This window comes from Belonocnema kinseyi, chromosome 2, assembly GCF_010883055.1.
Source record: "Belonocnema kinseyi isolate 2016_QV_RU_SX_M_011 chromosome 2, B_treatae_v1, whole genome shotgun sequence".
Taxonomy (NCBI): Eukaryota; Metazoa; Arthropoda; class Insecta; order Hymenoptera; family Cynipidae; genus Belonocnema; species Belonocnema kinseyi.
In genome coordinates this window covers 7,734,453-7,750,658 of record NC_046658.1, presented here as the reverse complement: position 1 = coordinate 7,750,658, position 16,206 = coordinate 7,734,453, and the positions used below count along the sequence as shown (strand labels likewise).

The 16,206-nt window shown below is 37.3% G+C and overlaps 1 protein-coding gene across 2 annotated transcripts in view; it reads left to right on the top strand.

Moving 5' to 3' along the window:
• LOC117167150 (ecotropic viral integration site 5 ortholog) overlaps nt 1-16,206 on the top strand; it is a 180,437-nt gene that overhangs the window by 1,400 nt on the left and 162,831 nt on the right. The window contains exons 2-3 of one of the 2 annotated variants that reach the window (XM_033351868.1): nt 5,827-6,080; nt 10,694-10,937. The gene's annotated coding sequence lies outside the window, so the exon portion shown is untranslated. The remainder of the gene's footprint in view (nt 1-5,826; nt 6,081-10,693; nt 10,938-16,206) is intronic. The other variant, XM_033351867.1, reaches the window with a different exon arrangement.

Here is a 16,206-nt window from a genome sequence, read left to right as displayed (position 1 = left end):
TTGCCTGAGATGTGGACAAAATGTGTAGCCAGCGAGGGCGCATACTTTGAATAAAATATTTGTTATCATTCTCTTGAAATAAATGTGTTTTTTTCTTGAAAAGAAAAAATGTATTTTCATATGTATACACCTGGTAGATATGTAAATAAAAGTTCAAATTACACATTTATAACTTTTTACCTTGCCGAGAATTGCAAAAGGAGTTAAACGGTAAGTTAAATTAGGCAAATTCAAATTTTTGGTAGACCCATACTTGAGACGTTAGTGAAGCTGCAGATCACAGTTAAGTTTTGTGAACGTGTAAACAAGTACACCAGAAATAAATAATAGTCAATACCTATATACAAACATAATGCAAATGAATGGTTTAAAAGAAATTTTATTTCCATAAATAATGTAAACTAATAGACGTCTATCAAATTCTTACCATAAATAATGTAAACTAATAGACGTCTATCAAATTCTTACGGGATAAAATATTTTGTCGGCATGAAGAATAATTTTAAGATACTCCATAATGCTATTTAAAGTGAAAAAATATCTGAAATATCTTACGGATGAAAACAATTTTTTTACAGAAAATTGCTGGGAATGACTATTATTTTTTTAGCCCGAAAGTTTTATTTCAAATAACAAATTTTATTTTTTGTAATAAAGTGTATAAAAAATTGTGTTATATTTGTATTTACTTCCAGAGAATTTTTTTTTTTTAACATTCAAAATAAAATGATTAGCTTAGAATAAACCTTTTCGGTTGAATTACAACATAATGTTGGGAAAATTCTTGCATTTTTCATAAGAACCTTGAATTTGATTTTTTTTTCGCTTTTAATACAGTTACTTTTTTTAAATGAGAAAAGTAATTTTTCTAACGCACGCACGAAATGTTCGATTTTCGACGCATGTATTGCGTGCGGGAAGTGACCAATTCCGAAATGGTGGTAAAAAGCAGTTATAAAAAGAATTTTTCTAGCTGCTGCGTTTGCGCTCTTTGAGTAAGATTACTTTTTCTTGTTAAGTTTGAGGATGGAACTTGAGCTTGGCGTAAAATGTTGTCCGTCCTTCCTCGTATTTAATTTGCTTTTTCGGGTGAAAGGGTATATATTGTGGATTCTAAATTGCTGATTATTTCTTCTTTTGGGATTTTCGAAAGAGCTACAGCAAAATTGTGTCCTTTAGATAAAGCTGAAATCATTTCATTGTTGAGAGGGTGGTCAGAGATGTTTTTTACTGTATTTGTTAGTTTAGTTTGCTTTACTGGAAGTAATTTGTCAAATTTTGTTTTTTGTTTTTGGGTGGAAAGCTCTTTAATCCGTTGGGATTGGTCAAACGATATGCGGTGCAACGTCGACCAAATGTCAAATCTGAGGGTATTTGATAGGAAAAGATAAAGTTTTATAATTTTTTAGAGGTAGTGTGCAAAAGAAATTTGGTATGTTGTATTCTTTCTTTAACGAGAAGCAAACTTGTATTATGCAGAATCGATTTGGATTTAGATGTTCCCAAATTATTTTTCAGTTGTAAGAATTTTGGGACTATTTTGTTGTCTCTGCACCGTTTCAAAAAAGCTAAGGATGTTAGTAGCTTACCTTGAAAAGTCCTGAGCTTACTGAAGGTGTTGGTTTTAGTAAGAATGCTCTCCCTGTAGAGTTCTTTCATAATAGATTTTATGCTTTCACAATGATTCATTTTGATAAAAAGAGATATTTCGGGTTTCACTCGTGTAAAAAACTACGAATTGTTTGCCGACGTTTCGTGAACGTTGCAGTTCACATCTTCAGGGCTGACCCTAAACTGAGGAATCAGGTCATGATGTTCTTAGGTATACTTTCTACGATGCCTGTGATTCGCCAGAGCGCCCCACCGTGGGGACTGGTCGAACTTGATTGGCCAATCAAGTCTTTTAAAATCTGGGAGAACGGAAAGCCAAATCGGATTGGTATTATATCCATTGTCCCTATTGATGTTATTAGGGTGTTTTAAGATTTCGAGTGCTTCTCTATGTTTTCTTGGAAATTTGTTGTGTGCTTTTGCAATCACTGTTGTTTCATCAAATAAAATGTTATGACCTGTTTCGATATGATGTTCAGCTAGTGCTGATTGCGTGAAGTGTTTTAGTCTGACTTTACTTTCATGTTCCTTCATACGTTGGCTCACCGCGCTCTCGGTTTCTCTAATATAGACTTTGCCACAAGAACAAGGGATTTTATATACTCCTGGATTACTGAAGGGTGCCTTTTTATCTTTAGGGTTTTAAAAAAGACTTGATTGGCCAATCAAGTTCGAACAGTTCCCACGGTGGGGCACTCTGGCCAATCACAGGCATCGTAGAAAGTATACCTAAGAACATCATGACCTGATTCCTCAGTTTCAGGTTAGCCCTGAAGATGTGAACTGCAATGTTCACGAAACGTCGGCAAACAATTCGTAGTTTTTTACACGAGTGAAACCCGAAATATCTCTTTTTATCAAAATGAATCATCGTGAAAGCATAAAATCTATTATGAAAGAACTCTACGGGGAGAGTATTCTTACTAAAACCAACACCTTTAGTAAGCTCAGGACTTCTCAAGGTAAGCTACTAACATCCTTAGCTTTTTTGAAACTGTGCAGAGACAACAAAATAGTCCCAAAATTCTTACAACTGAAAAATAATTTGGGAACATCTAAATCCAAATCGATTCTGCATAATACAAGTTTGCTTCTCGTTAAAGAAAGAACACAACATACCAAATTTCTTTTGCACACTACCCCTAAAAAATTATTAAAACTTCATCTTTTCCTATCAAATACCCTCAGATTTGACATTTGACAAATTACTTCCAGTAAAGCAAACTAAACTAACAAATACAGTAAAAAACATCTCTGACCACCCTCTCAACAATTAAACGATTTCAGCCTTATCTAAAGGACACAATTTTGCTGTAGCTCCATCGAAAATCCCAAAAGAAGAAATAATCAGCAATTTAGAATCCACAATATATACCCTTTCACACGAAAAAGCAAATGAAATACGACGAAGGACGGCCAACATTTTACGCCAAGCTCAAGTTCCATCCTCAAACTTAACAAAACAAGAAAAAACCGCAATTAAAGAACTCAATCAAAATAAAGATATTATAATATTACCCGCAGACAAAGGCAACACATCAGTAATAATGAATAAAGAAGACTATAACAACAAAATCATGGACTTTTAACTGACGATACATACAAAAAACTTAAAAAGGACCCCACAAAGACAATAGTCAGTAAAACAAAGACTCTTCTCAAAGACTCTAAACTTGACAGCCAAACAAAATCCAACCTAATTCATACTAATCCCATCTCTCCAAAACTTTACGGGCTCCCAAAAATCCACAAGGAAAACATTCCACTCAGACCGATCGTCAGCGCAATAAACTCACCAACTTACAACCTAGCACGTTTTCTCGCTGCAAAACTAAATCCTTTTACAGGAAACTCCATCACTCACGTCCAAAACTCATTTGACTATTAAAGATTTATTAAAGATTGCAAAAGCTTTCGCAAAGATTTCCAATATCTTAATGGTTTGAAAGGAATACAAAAATGTCATAAATATTTCCAAGAATTTTTAATTTCTAATTAATAGATTTATGATTATTTTATAAGTATTTTATAAATATTATAAATGCTCTTTGCTTTTTTGATTTCTTTTTTTAAGCTTCGTTATGCTATATGTATCTTGCCTCGTTTGTGCTAAGATATTACCCAGCTCTACAGGTCGATTATATCCCTACTTCGGTATACTCTGTTTCCGCGTAGTGAATACATATTTTAAATTGGTTCAGCTAATTTTATTTATAATTAAAAGGTTAATTTTAGGTTAGTTTGAAGAAGGATAGATTGGAAAGCAGCTTGATCTGCACCTTTGCCTTTTATATTCCTATTGTTCATCTTCTTTTGTGTGTCGAATTTTATGTAGACTGAGTTCTTAATACAGGTCTGTTCTTATTATTAATATTAATTTCAAAATATTTCAAAAATTGTAAATATTTCTAAAAAGGTAGGGCACACAAAATTTCAAAAGTTACAATACATTTAAGAGATTTTAAACTATTTCTATTTTGTTCCAAATGTTCCAAAGATTTGAAATATTTGAGTAACTTCAAACGCATAAAAAAGAATTTAGAAGGATTTCACAAATATTTGAAGAAATTCATAAGGATTTTAAAAGATTTTAAAAATTTAAGAGATTTCATATAAGGTACAGACTTTAAACCAGATTCACACCCGATTGTAACATTTTAAAATAACTTAAGGTTTAAACGATTAACAATTTTTTAGAATAATTTAAAAGATGTCAGAAATATTTAAAAGATTTCATATAATTTTTATAAAGATTTCAAAAGATTTTAAGTATATTAAGACAAATCTTTCGTCGCATGAAACATACTCCGCGCGAAACTCGGCTGGAAGATGCCGTTCTCCCGCCTAAATGGAGCACAGAATGCCCAACAAGGGAGACGGTCCGCTCCAAGCTACAGGTGAGCAGCACGCGACGCATTTGGTGTTGCAGAGCTGTCACGTGGGCGAGCAGCTTACCCACAATTTTTTCAGTGTATTTATATTGCCAAGGGCAGTATCCATTTGATGGCCGTATACTTGCGCTTGACTTACCCTCTCTTCTCAACTTTTCCTTACGTCGTTGTATAAGAGCCGGATTATGTGTCCAAACCTTGCAATGATACCTCTCATCCTTATCCTTCCCCCTAGCCATGATGTTGCAGTCGCCTGGAGCCGAGAATGCGATCACGAATACAGTTCGTTTCTCGAGGTCTTGGGTAATGAAGTCAGGCCTTGGAGCATTTGGCAAGGCAGGATGGCGGCCAACACCTTAAGAGCGACAAATATATTGATAAAGCATTGTTAGGACCGCATTATGTCTATAGAGATACATAGTTCCCGCTTGGGTGGGACATGACATGCTCTGGACCTATAGCTGGGAACTTCTTACCTGGCGTCATAGCAGGCGAAAATGAAACTCTCTGTACCTGAATTAAGCCCTGATGATCTAGAAAAACCTAAAGTTTTCTTTTCTGACAAGGACTGTTCTTCTACATTTCTGCGAAAGTTTCCGTGCCTTTTCCTACAAAGTAGCTCTTGGCGGAATTTTTCAACATCTGCTTTCTTCAAGTCAGATTTTAGAGGTAACTAATCTAGGTGGAGGAATGCCTTTTCCTTTTTTGATGTTAAAATTCAGGCCGAGGGTTTCGATCGCCTGCTCCACAGCTTTGTAAAGGAACGCTTCTTTGCCAATCATATCGTTGTTCCTGATTATTTTTAGGAGAGGATCTCTGCCATTTGCATCAATGTAAGCTGTACTTAGAATAGTTCGGTTATGAAGACACTGGAGACTCAGATGTTCGCCTCCGCCTTGATGGCGTGAGGTGTATAATCGCGGAACAGACGAATTGATATGCAAGCTCTTATTTATATGGGACTGTCCGCGAAGAAAGGTACCTAATGCGTCAAAGCTGTATTTTACAGGACGGGCGATTGTAGAAGAGGCCGTAAGACGGCATTTGAGAAGTGGGGATGCGTCTACGAAAAGCACACCCTCTACTTATTACTACACTTTTAGGTGTCGTATCCGTGAGCTCCGTTCGCATTGGCCTGTTTCGGCTATACCTCGTAGTGATGGGGGGGGGGGGGGGGGGGGGGGGTGGTTTTCGCGGACCTCTCGATTCGTCCTCGTGTACGCTTATTATGCATATGTTTGTATTCTGATTATTGGAAATGAAAGAGTAATTTAGAAACAATCGATTGGTGTAAGAAAATAAAAAGCGATTTTTTCCGCATTAGATCCCTTTCTTCGTGGACGTTTACATATGCATGATCTTACGTGTGGCGATATAAAGGACCTTAAGCTCGTTCGTGCATTGAATCACCCTAAATGAGTAGAGTCGAACCGGGACTGCAAGAACTTTAGCTGCAGAAACCTTGTTAAACGCTGACAGATTTGAAGACTTAATCTGTCGAAGAAGATTCGTGTATCTACTTCGGAGAGAATCCTGCACTGATGTTACATCCTAAATGCGGCTTTGAAGCACACCCAGGTATGTATAGGTCATTCTAGTGCCAACATACCTAATGATCCTTATATCCTCAGCTCAGGCTCGTCGGAAACGCTGATAACACAGTCCGCCAAATTTTAAAGCCAGAGACCAGACCTATCATTTCCGAAGGATTTTGATGTGCTGAATCCGAATCCGAGCTAAAAAATTGCTCCTGTATGTCCGGTTTTTCAAGATATCCTAACCTAAAAGTGCAAAAAAGGCGTTTTTTAGCTGTTTTTGAGGTTATGTAACCGTTCAAGGAAAATGTCTACTACAAAAGCTAATATGGAATTTAAAAGTACTAATCTTCCCCTTTTCAAACCTACTTGGATTTATTAGGATACCTTTATTTTTCGCCAAAATATTGTAATTTGAAATTTTGTATTTTCGCGTTTTAACCTATTAACGCTGAGGTGTTCAGATTTATACAACGCATTCTCTATTGCTGACGGTACGATATTTTTTCTTCAAAATATTATCTCAGGGGTTTTCGAAGGTGCTCTTTCTATTGCCGGTGTCAGTTTTTTGTTGTAACCCCTAGAAGATCCAATATAGCGGCCACAATTTAGGGCTTTAAAAAAGAACAAAGGATTCCGCACAAAATACCAACAAAAAAGCGTGCATTCGTTTGGAATCAAACTTCGCACATTGATAAAACAAAAGAAGATGGACTGCGCGGAATGCTATTGCGCACTCTGTGTGCATTATAATGTTCACATTCGCCGTATGTGCGCGCCGTTCTACGGCGCAGACAGTTTTAGATCCCTAGCTGGCTCACTGAGCTGGCGACGCTTTTATGACGTGTTATGCGCAGGTGATGAAATTCGTTTTTTGCTTCAAATCTTTCCGTGCTAGGGATCACGTTTGAGAGGCGGGCTAACGGTTGGATGCGTAGGTAATAAAATTCTTTTTGTATTTGAAATCTGTTTAGCGGTTACATTTCGTGTCGATCGTGATTTTTGTATATAGTGAGTTTTAGAATTTCCTCGTTACTGTCCGTATAAGAAAAAAAATGAGTTCAAGAGCTCCTTGCGCTAAGACAGTTAATACGTTTTGTCACGTTTGTGAAAAGTATAAAACGGAGAAATACCGTCGATCAATTAATGATTCGATAAAAACGTCATACTTCAACTGTTATGGAACTTCAATAAAAAATTTGGATAAATCGTGGGTACCAACCTCAATTTGTCATGCTTGTAGATTAAATTTGTCAAGTTGTGAAGATGAAAGTACCAAGACGCAGACTGTTATTTATCCACCTGTTTGGCGTGAGCCCAACGATCATGATACTGATTGTTACTTTTGCTTATGCAAAACAGGAGGTTAGCCCACTTGTGGCATGGAACTTTATTATTCCAAGAAAAATATGCGACGAAACTTATTGTTCCCAGAAGCAGGTGGGTTAGCATGCTTGTGACTTATTAGGGGTGGTACGATTTTATGTTGGTATTTTGTGAGGGATCCTTTGTTCTTTTTTAAAGTCCTAAATTGTGGCCGCCATATTGGATCTTCTAGAGGTTATAACAAAAAACTGACACCGGCAATAGAAAGGGCACCCTCGAAAAAACTCCTGAGATAATATTTTGAAGAAAAACTATCGTACCGTCAGCAATAGAGAATGCGTTGTATAAATCTGAACACCTCAGTGTTAATGGGTTAAAACGCTCAAATAAAAAATTTCAAATTACCATATTTTGGTGAAAAATAAAGATATCCTAATGAATCCAAGTAGGTTTGAAAGGGGAGGATTAGTACTTTTCATTCCATATTAGCTTTGTGGTAGATATTTTTGTTGTACAGTTACATAACCTCAAAAACAGCTAAAAAAATCGTTTTTTTGCACTTTTAGGTTAGGATATCTTAAAAACCTGACATCTCACATTAGCAGGTTCTCTCGGCAGCCTGTTTCACTTTTTTCAAGCCAGGTTCGTAAATATTTCTTCACAGTGGCTCAATTCTCCGAACAATCCTGTTATTTAGGACATCTGTAAAGATCTTATATAGTTTGTTCATACAAGTTCTTGGCCTATAATTCTCTGAGTGGGATAAGTTGCCTTTTTCGGCAGGAGTATATAGTGCCTCCTAACACCAGCCACTGTGGAAGGGGGGGTTTCCGACTTTAAATACCATATGAATATGCGGATCAGATGTTGGTGTTTAAAAGTAAACTTCTTCAACCAGAAGTGCTTGATACCATTAGGTCCTGCAGCGGAAAAGTTCTTCGTACCCCTACTATCGGCGAGAAAACTATAAAACATATAAAAGCTGAAAGTATTCTACGTAAATGAGCTTGAAGACGTTTATGTAAAAAAAATTTCTCTACTTAGCAGACTGAAAAATGTAAAAAAAGTAAGGATTTTCGGGTACATTTAAGAACAATCAAGTTTAGAGCATTATTTCTTATACAAGGGGCGATGGGAAAAATTTGAAAAAATTCCTGAGTATGAGGAAAACTGTTGTGAACCAGTTGCAGTTGAGAAATTTAAAAAATAATAAAAATTGTTGCTTAAAAGTACACAAATGTGCAACCATATCATCTTCAGTTCTAATACAGATATTAAAGCGATTCAAACTGCAAACTGTAATGGATAGGCTCGGTATTTATTTTCAATCATCGGGAGGATGTGTTAATCTTATGTTTTGTGAAAATCTCGATATTTTTAGACATTCATTTTGTTGTAAAACAAGTGACAGAAAGCGGGGGGGGGGCTTTTTTGTTTTACTGCCGACCGCTGGTCCATTTCTTCGACCCGTGGCCAGGTGCCATCCAAGCATTCAGAACCAGGGGTCGAAGAATGGCACCAGCAGTCAGCAATAAAACAAAAAAAGGGCCCCCCTGCTTTCTGTCACTTGTTTTCCAACAAAAAAAGATGCCTAAAAATATCGAGATTTTCACAAAAAATAAGACGAGCACATCCTTCCGGATGATTTAAAATAACTACAGAGACTATCCATTACAGTTTGCAGTTTGAATCGCTTTAATATCTGTATTAGAACTGAAGATAATATAGTTGCACATTTTTGTACTTTTAAGCAACAATTTTTATTATTTTTTAAATTTCTCAACTGCAACTGGTTCACAACAGTTTTCCTCATACTCATGAATTTAACAAAAAATTTCCCATCGCCTCTTGTATAAGAAATAATGCTCTAAACTTGACTGTTCTTATATATACCGGAAAATCCTTACTTTTTTTTATATTTTTCAGTCTGCTAAGCACAACATTTTTTTTACATAAGCGCTTTCAAGGTCATTTACGTAGAACACTTTCAGCTTTTATATGACTGTTTTTTTGTTGCGCTAGTATTTTTTTGACTGAGTTGTTAAGCTTCAAAGGCAGATGCCTATAGTTTTTTCGCCGATAGTAAGTCCTTTGTTCACCTATTCGGCAGTGATTGGTGAACATTCACCCTCAGATGTTATGAGGTAGTTGCAAAACTTCTTGAAGAGAGTGATATCTGTATTTTTTTGCAACTCCAGTGTTTATAGGATCTTGTGTAAATCTCTTCAAAAAGCCTATACCTCGTTGGGGTTTGGTGGATTTTTGACACAAACAGCGAGATCGTTGAAGAGGCGCGATGGGTCAACGAGAAACTGTTATTTTTTCCTGATTCATCTCTCCTTCTTCTGTATTCTCCTGCTTGCGCCAGATAACATTCGTATTTTGTCAAGAATATGTTGCTCGATTGTGAGCACCTTTGACTTGTTCAATGTGAGATTGTAGATCCTCAGTTCTTGGGCGAACTCTCGAACCCTTTCCGTAAACGGTCTACCGGATGTTATGTAGTCAATCACACATTGAACAGTTTGTGGTTCAGAGGTCGGACTCCTCCGAGATATCCTCACAGAGGGAGGCATCCATTTCAGCCAAATCTTGGGGCTTAAGAGGAATTTGGGTGGCAATGTTCCTCCTTGTCCTGAAATTGCGAACATGTCTCAGAAGGTGCCTGCCATCCGTGGTTGGTATTCATATCGCTTCCTCCTATTTATTTTTGGCTTGTTCATTTGCCGGTTGGGGAATCGCCCCGCATACATATCCATTCTTTCGGAGGGAGCCAGCTTGATTTTGCAAAGGCGGATACAAAAAGTATTGGAGCTCTGTGTAGTTCTGGTACCACAGAGTGTGTATACGTGCTATAAAGCCTCCATGAACAGGGATAATGCTGGAATTGTAGCAGTCTAGCAAGTCATCCTTGAGTTGATTCATCCACTCAATTAGGACGTTTTACTATTTCGTCGTCTAGTTTCCATTTAAATTATTTTCATCACCCCGAACTTTAGGGCGATCGGCACTGTTTGCCGACCCATTGCCGGGTGCTATGCGCGTTCGATCTTTTTGAGCCGCATCTACAACTTTTGTGTTTTGGTGGTCTTAGTGTTGTTCCCACGGGCAGCTAGAAAATTGTTCGTCCGTTCTTGTAAAGCCCCGCATGCAAGGATAAGGTTGGACATACTGCGAAGTCGTCCAGTATTTCAGATTCACCATTTTAAGAGATACCTTATATTCTTCGATACTCTTTAAAATGATTACATAATATATTCTATAATGTAGAATGCTCTTTCTTACACGCTAAGGTTTATAACAGCATGTTTTATATTTTTATAACTACAGTTATCTCAAAGCTGGAAAATAGAGGGATGAATGAACTAATTATCAAAGTAATAAGTGTCATATTGTGAAGGGCAGGTGATGACGGAATTTGGTACAGCTCTAAAATTGAAGATTTATAGGAACTCATATAACAGATCCAAGCATTCAAGATCAACATCAAATACTCTATATTCAGTTATTTGTCATCGGCAACCATAGCTACTAACGAGCTGGCTCTGTTAGCTAAGCTGGAAGAAGCCAATAGGTGAGTGAATTGTTTTATTTTATAGCACCCTATAATATAGTAACATAGGAGACCTGACTTAACCAGTTAACTGTTGGTCTTGAAATCGACATTGTGTGCTTAAACTGGTACAATCTATTAAGTTCAGATTTATATTCAGTGACCAAGAAAATCAGGAGATACAAAATTTCATTAAAATCCATTGAGCTATTTAAAGTGCGCATATATGCGTCATTACCAGTTTTATCACGACCTTTTTATGTCCATCTATGCGTCATTACCAGTTAACTAATTCATGACGTATAAGTAGAATTATTCTCAGGATTATCTAATGCTATCGAATTAAACATTAGGGTCTAGCTCTGTATAAAATTATGCTTTCATACCTGATTTTTATCCTTCAAGCAACTCTGGGTGACTTTTATAAGGGCCTCTACGTATATTGTAAATCAGTCGAAGAAACTGCTTCAGTACTCCAGGCATCTAGTAGTTTTTTACCGCTTTTACTGGGTGAAACGATTTTTTTATTAAAACGGTTTATTGAGTGGCCCTGATGCAAATGTCTACTTTGATAAGCCTGTCTCAAAAGGTAGTGTGAAAAAATTGTCTGCAATAAAGGTAGCATAAAGGGACAGTCAGCCTGGGTCAGACATTGTTTCGAAACCGATAGTATAGAGGACAGTTTCTTGTCTCGCGCGACCATCCCATTGTTTAACCCTCTACCGCCCACAGTGACATATATGTAACGTTTGGAAGACTTTAGTTTTTTTAAATATGACTTTGAGACGAACAGCAATTTTTAACGCAATGATTTACATGAAAGTCAGGACGATAATGAGCTAGAATTTTAGTTTTGTATACACTCAGCCATAGGAATAATATGCCTAAATATCTCAAAATTTAGAAAAAAAGAAAGTTTTAAGGGCGGTAGGGGGATAAGATTAAAACCATAAGAGAAAAATAAAAATTGTGCACAATATTAAATAATCCAATTTTATTAGACTGCATTAGCCTCGTTAGATTATTACGACTTAATAAAAAAAAAGATTAAAAAATATGGGTTAATATTTTCAATCCCTGTTGATATTTCAAGATTTGTATTCTCTTAAATTAATTTTTTTTAAATAAATTATTTGGGGTATAAAAACAAGTCTCAGACAAATTTTTCCCTTCATTTGTCTTTTAACAGAATGAGATAATAAAATGTGAAATTTTTAAGAAATATTGGTTACGATCGGCTTCAAATAAACTTTGTTGCATAACTTGCTTGTGTTTTTTTATATAAATTATGGATCAGATGCAAAATCGTGGAAAAGAAATTGCATGTGTGTTATCATAATTTATTAATTATATGAGACAAATCTGAAAAATATCTATAAAAATGTGTAAAAAATAGATTATTTTAAAATGTTATTTGCGCTCTTTCCAAAAACTATCAGGCACTGATACAGCATGGTTTGTAAAAAATGTTTAATTACGAATATCTAGAGAATTATCATTAATAGGTACATGAAATGTACATACCAGAGATATTCTAAGAAAAATGAAGAAGACGCAACTTTGACCCATTTTCAATAAAAATGCATATTAAAGCGTCGGTAGCTCCCTGTTAGAGCGCTTGGCTGATAGCCGTAAGGTTGCGCGTTCGATTCCTTCCATCGGTATTACATTTTTTTTAATGATCAAAATGCTTGTTTATCACATTTTTAAAAACTTTAAATATAATTATGCCATTTGATGAATATTTATTCCTTATTTTTAATAAAGTAGTTTGCGGAAAACATTTTAGTTTTGTATTTATTGTTAAAATTTGTGTTTGAAACAGTTTTTCCTACTTTAATTTAAAAACATAAGTACTAGACTATATCTATGACCATCCGCACGGAATTTTTAAAATGCATTTTTTTCGAAAAGGGGTCAAAATATCGTCTTCTTGATTTTTCTTAAAAAATCTCAGGTATGTACCTTTCATTGAGGAGAGTATCAATTTAAACAAAAAAAAAGCAGACCTAAAGGTCCCTTTGTAAATCGCGGAATTTTTCCCGGTAACATATGTCCTTTTACCAAGAGCTGTAGACGACACTTTTTTCGGATTGATGGTGGATTTTGAAGCAAAGGAGAACGATGTATCAGAATATATCAGAAGAATAAACATTTCTATTGATTGAAACCGGCTTTATTGAGCGGCACTACTCACAAAGTGTTCATAATGTGAAGAAAATTTTGAAAAGGGATTTTGGCTGGTGCTGGCCAACTATGGTAAATCACTTTCACCGCCTGTTATGTGACGAATACAATAGGGCCATTAGATGAAATCGCACCTCTCTGAGTCCCGTGTAGGTGCTGAAATCAGCACATACAGTCATTGAAACGGCACTGGCGGCCCAGTGCCGTTTCACTGCCGGTTCTTCGGCAGGTCATCGTGAGGTAAAGTCGCTCACACGTTAAATTTCTTCTTGCACTTTATTGTAAAAAATCGAAAAAGCGAGCCTTTTTAGCCTTATTTTACGACACTGTTAATTATTATCTACCTCAAAATCTTCTGAATACCAAGGCTAAAAGTTAGAGGTGATGGCAGGCATATTGGATCTGCCATTTAGAATTTTCAAATTTCTAAACTTCTTAAAAATCTTTTAATACCAAATTACATACTAATTCGGCTAAAACTGATAGCTTTTGGACGCCATGTTTGATCCGATATTTTGAATTTTTAAATTTGTACAGTCGGTCACATAAGAGAGTAGTCATCATAACCAGCGGTTGGAAAATAGAAAGGCTGTCGGATTTTTTCCTCATATAGAGGGAAGTATTGTCCTTGATGCATTGTGAAAAAGAATTAGCTGCCTATTATATTTCGTCAAATTCTAACAGTTTCCCCAAAAAAGCAAAATTAATGCCGTTTACGTTTCTCGCTTCGAAGCGGTTTTTTTTCGCACCCCAAAGGACCCAAAACGACCCATATCGTGGCTCTGTTGGCACTGTTTCGAAAAAAGGTGAGAAAATGATTTTGACCCTGTTTTCGAAGAATCCGTCATTGTCTTTGCCTTAAAGTGCGCGGAAATTGTTTCGAAAAGGTTTGAAAATATCGCTCGAAACAATTCGTAGACATTTGCTCGTTAATAACTCGAAATTTCAAAGTACTGTGTGAAAGCCAATGCTGAGTGGAAAACTTGTCCAAAAACGTCTCGACTGGACATGGTATCGTCACTTTAGATTGGCCATCTGAGTCTCTCGATACTAATCCCATTGAAAACGTTAGGGCCTAACTTAAAATGAGGCTTCGAAAAAACAGGCTGTGGAATTTGATGGAGCCAATCCGATTAATTCGCAAAATTGGGAGGTTGTTTTCTAGAGAATACGCTTAAACTCATAGAAAGTATGCCTCGAAGATGATGTCATGATGACAAGATCCTTCGCAGGCGATGGCGAGATATCGGCGTTTGCAACGGCAACGAAAAATACGAAAAAGTTTCAGAAGAAAGACTCGAAGGGTTTGATCAATGTCGAATGTTTTTCTTGTCATAAAAAAGGTCATTATGCTTGACAATGTTTGAACAAGAAGAAGAAAAAAATGACGCGAAGAAAAATGGAGCGAAATCGGACAATTGCGCATTCGTAATTACCGTAAGGGGAGAAGATTCTCGTCACTTAACCGAGCGATTCGAAAAGATGGACGTTAGTGATGTGTGGCTCCTTGACAGTAGTGCCTCCAGGCACATTTCCTTTAGGCGGGAATGGTTCTCAGATTTCTCCAACACCTCCGGTGAGTATGTAACGCTCGGTGACAATGGCAAATGTGAAGTGCGTGGCATTGGAACTGTGAAAATCCGAAAACTCGTGAAAAATGAGTCGACTTCTTCGAAGATAGAAATCGTGTTGTACGTTCCAAAACTACGAAAAAACTTATTTTCGGTCGGAGTGTGCGCGGCGAGAGGTTTTGTAGCGACTTTCTAGGAAAATCGCTTAGGGATTTCGAGACGCGGAGAAATCGTCGCGGAAGTTGTGAAACAGGCGAATGCGATTTATGGAATGTTTTTCGATGTGCCTATCGTTCACAAAGACTGTGTAACCGAGATGAACGTGAGCGAGTCATCAGCCGATCTGAAGTTGTGGCACGATCGTTTCGGTCACGCGGGAAAGAATATTCTCAAGAAGGTGTTTTCGAGTGGATTCGTCAATCGAATCAAGGTTACCAGCACGGACGAATTTTTCTGTGAGCCGTATCAAATTGGCAAGGGGCATCGCTTTCCTTTTCAGAAGTCCATCCAGCGTAAACAGTGGCTTGTCGGTGAGTGTTTTCATTCCGATGTGTGCGGGCCGGTTCAGATTGCATTTTTAGGGGGTCTGAGGTATTTCGTTCTGTTTGTGGCCGGTGCTTCGGGATATAAAACGGTGTACTTCTTGCGCTCGAAAGACCAAGTTGTCGAGAAATACCGCGAATTTGCAACGTTGATCAAAAACAAATTCGATTGGTCGAGGAAAGTTCTCCGTAGTGACAACGGACTCGAATATGTGAATGCCGAATTCAAGCGCTATCTCGTGAGTGAGGGCATGGAGATGACAAATTCAGCTCCGTACACGCATGAACAAAACGCCAAATCCGAGCGCGCGAATCGAACTCTTGTCCAGGCAGCGAGGACGATGTTGAAAGCGAGGACGATGTTGAAAGCGAAGAATCTCCCGATTTACCTTTGGACAGAGGCTGTAAACACAGCAGTATAACTTCAGAACCGTGTTGTGTCAAGATCTGCCATTCCAGTTTTGGAACAACGAGAAGCCTGAATTAAGTCACCTCCGTGTGTTCGGAAGTGTCGCTTACATGCACGTTCCCAAGCAATCACGGAAGATATGCGACGCGAAGTCGGAAAAACGCATAATGGTCGGGTATCGAGGAAACTCAAGCAATTTCAGAGTTTATGATCCGATTGCCAAGAAAATAACAGTGTCAAGAGACGTTATTTTCAACGAGAAAGCAGCCGTTAATGCACCATCGTCAAAAGGTTTCGACGACGATTCAAAACCTCAGGTAGCAGAGAGAAATACCACTTCCGTACCAACATCGCGAAAGGAGCAGTATTGGTGCGCCACAATAGTATCAAGCAAATTTGGTAGAATATCCTTTGATTTCGTACGAAGAAGCTGTCAACGGTCCCGAATCCAGTGAATGGAAACATGCGTTGCAGGCCAAACTCGACTCACATCGTGAAAACTCAACGTGGGAATTCGTTCGTCGAACGCCCGATATGAAACTCATCGATTCGAAGTGGGTGTTCAAGGTCCTTCGAGATGA